Source organism: Nannospalax galili, unplaced genomic scaffold (assembly GCF_000622305.1).
Source record: "Nannospalax galili isolate Female #2095 unplaced genomic scaffold, S.galili_v1.0 scaffold571, whole genome shotgun sequence".
In the NCBI taxonomy this organism is placed as follows: Eukaryota; Metazoa; Chordata; class Mammalia; order Rodentia; family Spalacidae; genus Nannospalax; species Nannospalax galili.
Window position 1 is genome coordinate 1135745 of NW_008330297.1, and position 9305 is coordinate 1145049.

Here is a 9305-nt window from a genome sequence, read left to right on the forward strand (position 1 = left end):
CATCGGGTAGATTTCAATGGTAATGTTCATCACCTCTACTAATTAACATGACGTAAGTAAATTTTTATGCTTCCTCCTCAAATATAATACATTTTAAAAATTTTGTCTTTTTTTCTGTGTGTGTATATCATACAGAACAACCGAAACCATCTTTTTCAACTATACACCCACTTCCCAGATGACACCCTCCCATAGCCTCCCTCCCTCCACTAGAGCCCTTAGACTCTGTTATCCCCGCTACTGTCCCCTGTGTTGTCCGCACCCCAGCCATTCCCCACTACTTGTCCATCTGGTGAATCTAGTCAGCCTATCTGAGGTCTTTGTTTTAGGAAATGTCTTAGTTTGTTCTTCATTGCTGTGACAAAATATTCTGACCACTACCAACTTGGGGAGGAAAGGGTTCATTTAGCTTACATATCCCAGGTCACAGTTCATCTGGGCACCCAAGGTAGGAACTCAGGGCAGGAACCTGGAAGCAAGAACTGGAGAACAGGCCATGGAGGAATGCTGCTTACTGGCTTGCTCCCCTAGCCCCTGCTCAGCTTGCTTTCTTATGCAACACAGGCCTACCTGCCCAGGGGTGGTATCACCCACAGTGGGCTGGGCTCTTCCACATCACTCATCAAGAAGATGCCCCTCAGACATGGCCACAGGCCAGTCCAATAGAGGCAATTCCCCAGTTGAGGCTCCCTCAACCCAGGTGTGTCAAGTTGACACTACAGCTATCCAGCACAGGAAGGTCAGCTGTTCCTCATCTAGCAGCAATCAGTTGTCAATATTCCTTTATAAGATTGGGGCCTGCTGCTTATTTTTCTAGTTCTATGTGTTTTCTTTTAAAGTAAATACTGTGTATTCTTTTAGTTAAAAAAAAAAAAAAACAGTGATGAAAGAAGGCAGTCGGAAGGAAATATTTTAACTTCATTGAAGAATGATGTTTTCACTTTAATAATTTCCTAAATTTTTTTCTCATTCTGGTCATCTCCATGTGATCATGGAATTTCTGATAAGACTCAACAGCACTGCCCAAAGCAGGTGTTGGAGGCACTGAGCTTATTGGCCTTAAGCAGCTCATTCCATTGTGGTTGGCATTGTTATCAGTCCAGGGCTTAGAGACGTGTTCATTTTCTCAGCCAATTAAAGAATAAAAGGCAGGAAAAAAAATCTCATGCCAGCAGAGTGGCAGTCAAGCAGATTTACTGAAAGACAAAGAGTCCCAAGCATACACATAAAGAACCACATAGACAAGCACACATTCATAGGAAAGATGAAGCTGTCCACAGGTGGGGAGGGGACTTGAAACAGAGAAGCTAACATCCCCAGGGAGACTCTGTGTTTTAAGGGTTTCAGTGGTTTCCCCTCCTCTAATTGTGGATTATTTTACTTAAAGAAGTGGGTGCTGATAGGCTTATGGCTCCAAAAGAGGAGGTGTCCAGGTCTACATGACTCTAAACAGGTCAGTTGAAGACGCTCTGTTAGAATTAAAAACAAGGCCTTCAGGCCAGAAGCTGAGAAGAATCAGGAAGTGTGCCATCATTTTTCCTTCTCAGTGACTCTGTTAGGGTCCCTTACAGTTATTTTTTGTTTGTCTGTTGAGACGGTCTCCCTTTAGCCCCAGCTGGTCTGGAACTCACTATGTAGACCAGGCTGGCCTTGAACTCACAGAGACCTGCCTGCCTCTGCCTCCCGAGTGCTGCTGGTATTAAAGGTGTGCGCCACCACGCCCAGCCCCATTTTCTCCAGTTTTTATACTTACATTTCTTCTGTTGACATTTCTACCCAGATAAGCTTGTTTCTCACTCTCTAAGATTGTGTCTCCTCTGCCCTCTTTCACCCACCTCAATAAATGGGCCCAGCATTTGGTTCCTTCTGAGATTCTAGATTCCAACTTTTCCTTCCCCTCCTCACCTGTGCCCTTACCTAGTCACCAAGTCTAGGTGATTGCACTTTCTATGCATGGTGTTCTCACCTCTTTTCTTTCCCAACCACCTGAGGACTAGGAATACCCTCAGACATTATAACAGGTCACAGTGTCAGTGATTCTCATTGGAGAAGGGGGAACTGCTTCTTCAGGCAGATCCTTATGGGAAGGTGGGGCCCTGGGAAATCTGTAACAGGTGGTTCCAAGTGGCTTCAGAGGTGAGTTTTTCTGTGTGATCATGTGTGAGTTGGCCACTCTCTTCCACATCGATGCCACCTCTTCGATCAGGCTCATCACTTTTCTCTATGACTACTGGATCATCCTGTGTTCAGTCCTTCTGTCTTCTACCAAGTTACCCGAATAATTATTCAGTATAAAAACCTATTGTCTCTTACATAAGACTCTTAAGGACTCCTCATACTAGTCAGAGAGAAAACCAAAACAGTTTCTCCAGCCCAGCCCTGCGTCCCTTTCCGGCCTCTGCCTTTCATTTAATCCACAGCCATGTGGAACTTGTCATTTCGGAGCACTCCCCACTTCCCTCATCTTTGTCCATCCCTCTGTCTCTGCTCCCCCTTCACAAGTTTTTCACCTGGCTGACTGTTGTTCATCATCGGAAACTTGACCCCGTCCCTCTCCCATGCCCCCGCGGGAAGTGTTCCATATGTTCGCATACAATTTTGTGAAAAAAATCTCAGTCACTGCTCTTACTGTATCTTGCTGCTGTTATCTGTTCTTCTCTAGTTTTCTTAATTGAGAATCATTTTGAAGCTGAGGATCTCGTCCTCTTTGTCTTTGCCTCCAGGTGTTTGTTGAAGGTTTCTTTGTGTTTACAAACGAAAGTTGAGTTAGTAGGAAGTTACCCGTGCATCCACTTAAACAGTATTTATTGAGTGCTTACTGTGCCAATTTTCTCGTGCTGTGCTTCTATTCTTTTGCTGATGCTGTATTCACATGGTAACTTGATATTCACAAGATCGTTTAATAAGGAAAAGAGACTTTCTTGATAAACCTTGGGCAAGTTGGGTCCTTTCTTGTTGAACAATCGAATCTTTGCTTATTGTTTCTTAATTTTTTGGCTCTATTTCTTCAAAATTTCTCATTCTGGGAAAAAAGTCTTACGTTATAATGGCAAATACGAGATAATATTAGGTCATAGTTGAAATATTAAGCCAGGATGCTCTACTAAATGTGCTTAAGTTATTTTGATCATGGTGGCAAATATATATTTATATAGTTTAGAATGTATTTTTCTCTCCAGTGCTTGTACAAATAAAAATTTAAAAATGTTTCCTTACAGCTGTATCTTACTGAATACCATGTCAAGGAAGAAAGAAATTTATGTTCTTTGGTGAGTAAGTGAGCTAATGACCTGAAAAGACAAAACGCAATAGAAGAGATGCAGATGGCCAATACGTATTCCAAACTGTTCATCATTCTCAGCTTTTAGAGAAATTCAAGTTAAAACCATTTTGAGATTTCATCTCACCCTTGTCAGAATGGCCATCGTCAGAAAAGCAAATAACAAGTGCTGCAGAGGCTGAGACAGAGGAGCTCCTGTTCACTGCTGGTGGGAATGTGAACTGGTGCAGCTGGTGGGGAAATCACTATGACAGCTTCCCAAAAGAACCAGACCTTTGATCCAACTATAGCAGTCCTAGGCACACACCCAAAGGACTGAGACACTTGCACATCCATGTTCAATGCTGCTCTGGTCATAATAGCCAGGAAATGGAACCAGCCTAGATGCCTGTCAACTAATAAATGGTTAATGAGATGGTACAAACGCACACTGGAATTTGACTAATGAAATTGTAAAATTTTCAGGAAGATGGATGGTTCTGGCAATTACTGTACTAAGTAAGGTAACCAGAATCAGAATGACAGATACTACCTTATCTCTCTCATAGCTTTTAATTTTTATAGCTGTAGGTGTGAGTATGGTTATGGGCCATAAAAGTAGAAACAGGACCATAAGAGGGTTTTGAGGAAGTGAGGGAGGGTGATAGAATACAGAGAGGAGGTCACTGGGGCAATGAAATTAGGAATGAAGAAGCCATGCAGGAGCCTACTACTTTGTATGCTGATTAAAAATGAAGTACATGGAAGGAAGGGAGAAGAGAGAGGAAGAAAAGAAGGGAATGAGCGTCAGGCAGGGGAGAGCTTACTCTGAAAAGTGTTTGCTCTATAAACATGGGGGCCTGAGTTTGATTCCTATCACCCATGTGGAAAAAGTTGGACATATCATGAGCTTGTAATCGCAGTGTTGGAGAAGTGGAGACACACAGATCTCCAGGGCTCACTGGCCAACCAGCTTGGAAGAATTGTTAAGCCACCAGTCTCAGCAAGAGACACTACCTCAAAAAATCAAGGTGGACATCTCCTGAGGAACAACACCAGAGGTTAACCTCTGGTCACACACACACACACACAAACACACACACACACACACACACACACGTAATGGTGGTGTAAAATTGTCAGATCAGCAGTATATTTAAAAATCTTTTTTTAAATTTCTGCTTTTACTTATATTTAAATTTATTATCTTATTATTTTTATGTGTATGAATATACTGCCTGCATACATGCAAGTGCACCTTTGTCATGCAATGCCTGCAGAGGTCAGAAGAGGGTGTCGGCTCACCTGGAACTAGAGTTACAGGTGGTTGTTAGCCACCATGTGGGTGCTGGGATTTGAACCTGGCTCTCTGCAGGAGCAGCCAGTGCTCTTAATCACTAAGCCATGTCTCCAGCTCCTTTTCTTTGAATTAAAGTTTCAATTTTGGTATATGAAATTAGAAGCTTGTGCTTTGGAATATGTAATTTATAAATGACTATGCATTTTCAATGGAAGTTTAAAATAGATGTGATCAAAAAGGTCTGATGACCACTGGCGTCTGAGATAAACTCCAAAGGCTTCGGATTAGTCTTTCAGCTCCCTCTTCCCTACACACACCGGCCCATCAAAATGCCCAGGGCTTTTGCTTCTGATTCTTGTGAGCTGGGCTTCCAAGTAATCCAGAGTCTCCTTTCTGTCCACTGCCGCCTGCACGCTCCCGTCTCAGTCCCAGGACTCCCTTCAAGCTTCTCTTGTTTTCTCCTCTCCTTCCACTTCTATTTGAATAAGGCTCATTGTTCCGGATGCAGCACTGTTTTAACTTCCTGAAAATTACTCCACCCATCGTTGCTCCCGTGGCCTGATGTCTTACGTCGTCATTTCCCTGTGCCGTTGATTTTCATACCTGCTTATATGAAAAATTTATGACTTACTTAAAAGTAATCTTTTATTTTCAGTGTATGTACTGCTGTCCCCACTAAGTTTTGAGGATTTTCCAAGCATGTTTGTACAACTTTTGTGTGACCTTTCAGTGCTTATTAGAGAGCTACACATAATTACACAATAAACACTAGCAGAAACATTATTGAAACTTAAATCCTCCTGTTGATTGGCTCTACCGTCCTCATCTGTATGCCTGTCTTGCTTGGTACCCAGTCTAGAGGGACTTTATTAATGTGTGTCTGTTCTGAGAAAGACAGTCAATAAATAAGTAATAGCCTTTTTAAGCTATATAATTTTTCATATTATTTTTCCTCAGAACTCCAAAATCTTTGATTTTTAAACTACTTGGCCTTTACAAAAGAGAACAATTGACAGACCTCTTGCCCAGTGATTTATGAAACTTACCCAACTCCCTGCAGTCTCCCATAATTTGCTCACTTTATATGATAATGCAGTAAGCATGAGAATGGTGTGGTTTACTGACCAAAGTCTGCTGTAGCTGAGAGGGTACCTTTTGACATCTGCTGAGGGCTTGGGACAGACTACAAATCAAAGCCCTCTGGCCTGGATTTGTGTCATCATATCACACAATCGGTGTCACACATTTTACCTACATTAATCATAAATTCTCCTCTCTGAAAATTTTTGTGGTATCTCAATTTTTTCTTAGTTTTGGTTCAAACTGTAACATGTATTAATTTTGAGCACAATAAGAATTTGAATGAAAACTTACAGAACAGTTATAGAAATTATTTGACAAAATAAGGTACAACTAAATAAAAAACTTGCTCTCTTTTCCTGACTCTCGAGCTTCCTTGGACATGGAGTCAGTTAAAGAACTTTCATAAAACTCAAGGCTCTTCAGATGTGTTAAATTAGATGCTGTGGACTTGGAATCTGGTGTTACAAGGCCTCCTTAGATTGGAAATTTACCCACGCTCTCTGCTCAGTTTCACTTGTGGTCATAGCACAACCCACTCTTTCTGCAGCCTCAGTGTTTTGAAGGACACCCAGGGGACCCAGGAGGACTCTAATGGCTGCTTCTCCAACTCTCTCTTACCACAAGCAGAGCTCTGTGATGGATAAGACCTCAGGGAATCTCCTGAAGTCAGTTTCTTCTGGTGAACCAGATGCCAAGTCCCTGCCCTGCCTTGATATGCCTGACAAGATGGCAGTCTAGCCATGTATGGGTCCCCAACACACCCTTGGCTCACAACCTGGTAGGGTGGCATTTATTGGGCATTTATCAGTCAGGGCTGAACACTTAACCACAGGGATTCAAGTTTCTTTCAATTACTGAAAAGCCATTCTTCACTTAAAATACATTTGATTGATTTTTTTGGTGAGGGGAGGCAGGTAAATTTTTGAAGATAGAGGGACTTGGTTGTTAAATTATAACATATCTTTAGATCCCAGAAGAATCCAGCAGGGAATAAATCTGTCATTTCTCACCACTTTTGACAATTTTGATTCTGTTTAAGTTTCTTTATACAAGATTTAAAAATAACTCAACTTGAGTGACATGTAAACCACATGCCCTGCTTTGCTTACCCTTTCGTTTACTCTGTGTCGTCTGGGAATCTTTCTGTTTAAGTTTGCTGTGAATGCAGAAGCATTGCACACTGCTCCCACTCAAATGGCAGTTAGGCCCACATCACCATCCCATTTCCATGCCACCCAGATACAGATCATATGAAGATACATAATATGAAGGCACAGTATCTCACATGAAAAGACCTAGCAGTTACTCTTTACTACCAGGTAATTTTCAGACCACCGAGAACTCACATCGGTCCCCGAGATTGGTTGTGACATTCCCCTCCTTCTTTTTTTTTCACTTATGAGGACTCCAGGCTCAGAGCTAACTTGTCTGGGTCCACTAATACATAAGGAGGCGGTGTTTATGTGCCTCACAAACACAGATATCTTTTTTCTTCACTTCAGCATACTAGTCCAACTAGAAGTTACCTGTACATCAATAACCTTCTCCTTTGAGTACTGGGAAGAAAATGGGTCAAATTGTGATCCAACAATGTTGAGGTTTTTATCATGCCTTGTAAACATTTAGAGTGGCACATACTGAGCATTCAAATGCACTGAAGCACTGTAGAATATCTCATGGCTAGGAACTGGTTCATTGTCACAATATAATGTTCCTTATCACAACAGAGTCCTATTAAATATTTCAAAGCTTTTATCTTGTTCTCCATTTCTGTTATTTTCCTACCTCTTATTATTCCATTGGTGAACAATAGCCAAAAAAAAAAAAAAAAAAAAAAAAAAAGGCAGTGGTTAGATAGTGGGGACATAAAGGGGCTGAAGAGAGTCACAGGAAGTGGCGCCCTGTGGTCCTAACATTTGCATAAATGCAACCAGACATTGTAATTCAACCTGTAGAAATATCTGTTCTAACTTTCTTTTATTCTTACAATAAGAAGCTGCTGGATTTAGAGCGTTATTAAAATGTGTGATGCTCTCTGTGGTTTCCCATTCTAACACCACTATCTTTTGTTTGTACTGTCAGTACAGGACTCAGTGATACGGTAATGAAATTTTCTTGTGTTCTTCTCTTAAGTTAAAGAGGACCAGAGTAGAGAGCTTTGTTGTACCTTCTGGTTTTCAGACAAGGATTTAAGAAGTAAATTGCATTGTTGACAAATATTTTATTCCTTGGAAGTCTTGATTTAAGAGAAAGTAACAAATAAATTAAGCTGACTGCTAATGACTGTCTTGGTTTAGAAAGAGGGTCAACATTTATCAAAAAAATGTTTTACATTTTGGATTTAAAAAAGAAACTCTGAATAAAATATTTGTAAGAGGAAGGAGCTGGAGAGATAGCTCAGCAGTTAAGAGCACTGGCTGCTCTTGCAGAGGACCTGGGTTTGATTCCCAGTACTTGCAAGGCAGCTAACAACCAGCAGTAAGTCCAGTTTCAGGGCATCTGATGCCCTCTTCAGTTTTCTGAGGGCACTGCATGACATGGTGCACTTACATACATGCACACAATACACTCATACACATAAAAAAATTAAATTAAAAATGAATATTTTAAAACCGCCATTTCAACTAGCAAATTAATAAGAATTTGGCACATATCACCTTCATACAGGAGGACCACAGAATACCAAAGCACACAGTAAATAACTGCAGAGCCCGGTGAACAACCCAGAACCTTGTGGTGGTAGTGCCAATGAGGTGGAGCTTTTGTTTGTCTCTCTTTTGACTTTTTGTTTTGTTTCGTTTTCTTCAAAGAAGTCACTTTTAGTAAATAGCATTTCACTGCCACCATGTGTCCTTATTAATCATCTTGCCAGACAGTGACCTTTGCTTTTATTCATGTGAGCACGATGCTGGGCACCTCCCTGTGTTCCAGTCGCAGCCCTTGCCTTGGTGCCTCCTAGCGTCGAAACTCGGGTAGCTGTCACCCATGTCCTACAAGAGCTGTTCCACTGGCCCATGTTGTCTTCAGTGCTAATAACACATGATTGTAAGCACTGAAAACTGATAATAAGAGTGAGGTTAAAACATCTGTTCTGTCAGATACTGGCCTTTTGCAGCCACTGATCATAGGCACACAAACGGTGTAGCTAATCATTTTATAAAGAAATTAAATGATTGTTAGCAGTTTTGTACTCTAGAAATACTTTGTATAAAAAAGGTATCTCAGGACTGGGGAGAGAGTTCAGTTGATAGCACGTCTGCTGTGCAAACATAGGGTCCTGAAGGGATGATGCTGTAATCCCAGTGCTGTGGAGGTGAGATGGGCAAATCCCTGGTACTCGCAGGCAAGGTCCGGGTTCAGTGAGAGACCTTGACTCAAAAAAAAAAAGGGTGGATGTCTTCCAGGGAACAAAACTGAGGTTGACCTCTGGCATACACACACACACACACACACACACACACACACACACAAACACACGGGGGGGGGGAGTAATAAAAAAGACATATTGACATTGCCTATTTTAATATTTATTTTTTTAACATTATTTAATAACCACATACTTAAAAGATGCATTTCATGACATCAGCATTGACATATTCAATAACAATTTTCTGAGCTAGGCTGCATCTCTTACAAAATTGGCTGTACATTTTTAGGTTTACA

The 9305-nt window shown here is 41.2% G+C and overlaps 1 protein-coding gene across 5 annotated transcripts in view; it reads left to right on the top strand.

The window, feature by feature from the left end:
* Col25a1 (collagen type XXV alpha 1 chain) overlaps positions 1 to 9305 on the top strand; it is a 514093-nt gene that overhangs the window by 199451 nt on the left and 305337 nt on the right. The gene's annotated exons all lie outside the window — the stretch shown is intronic.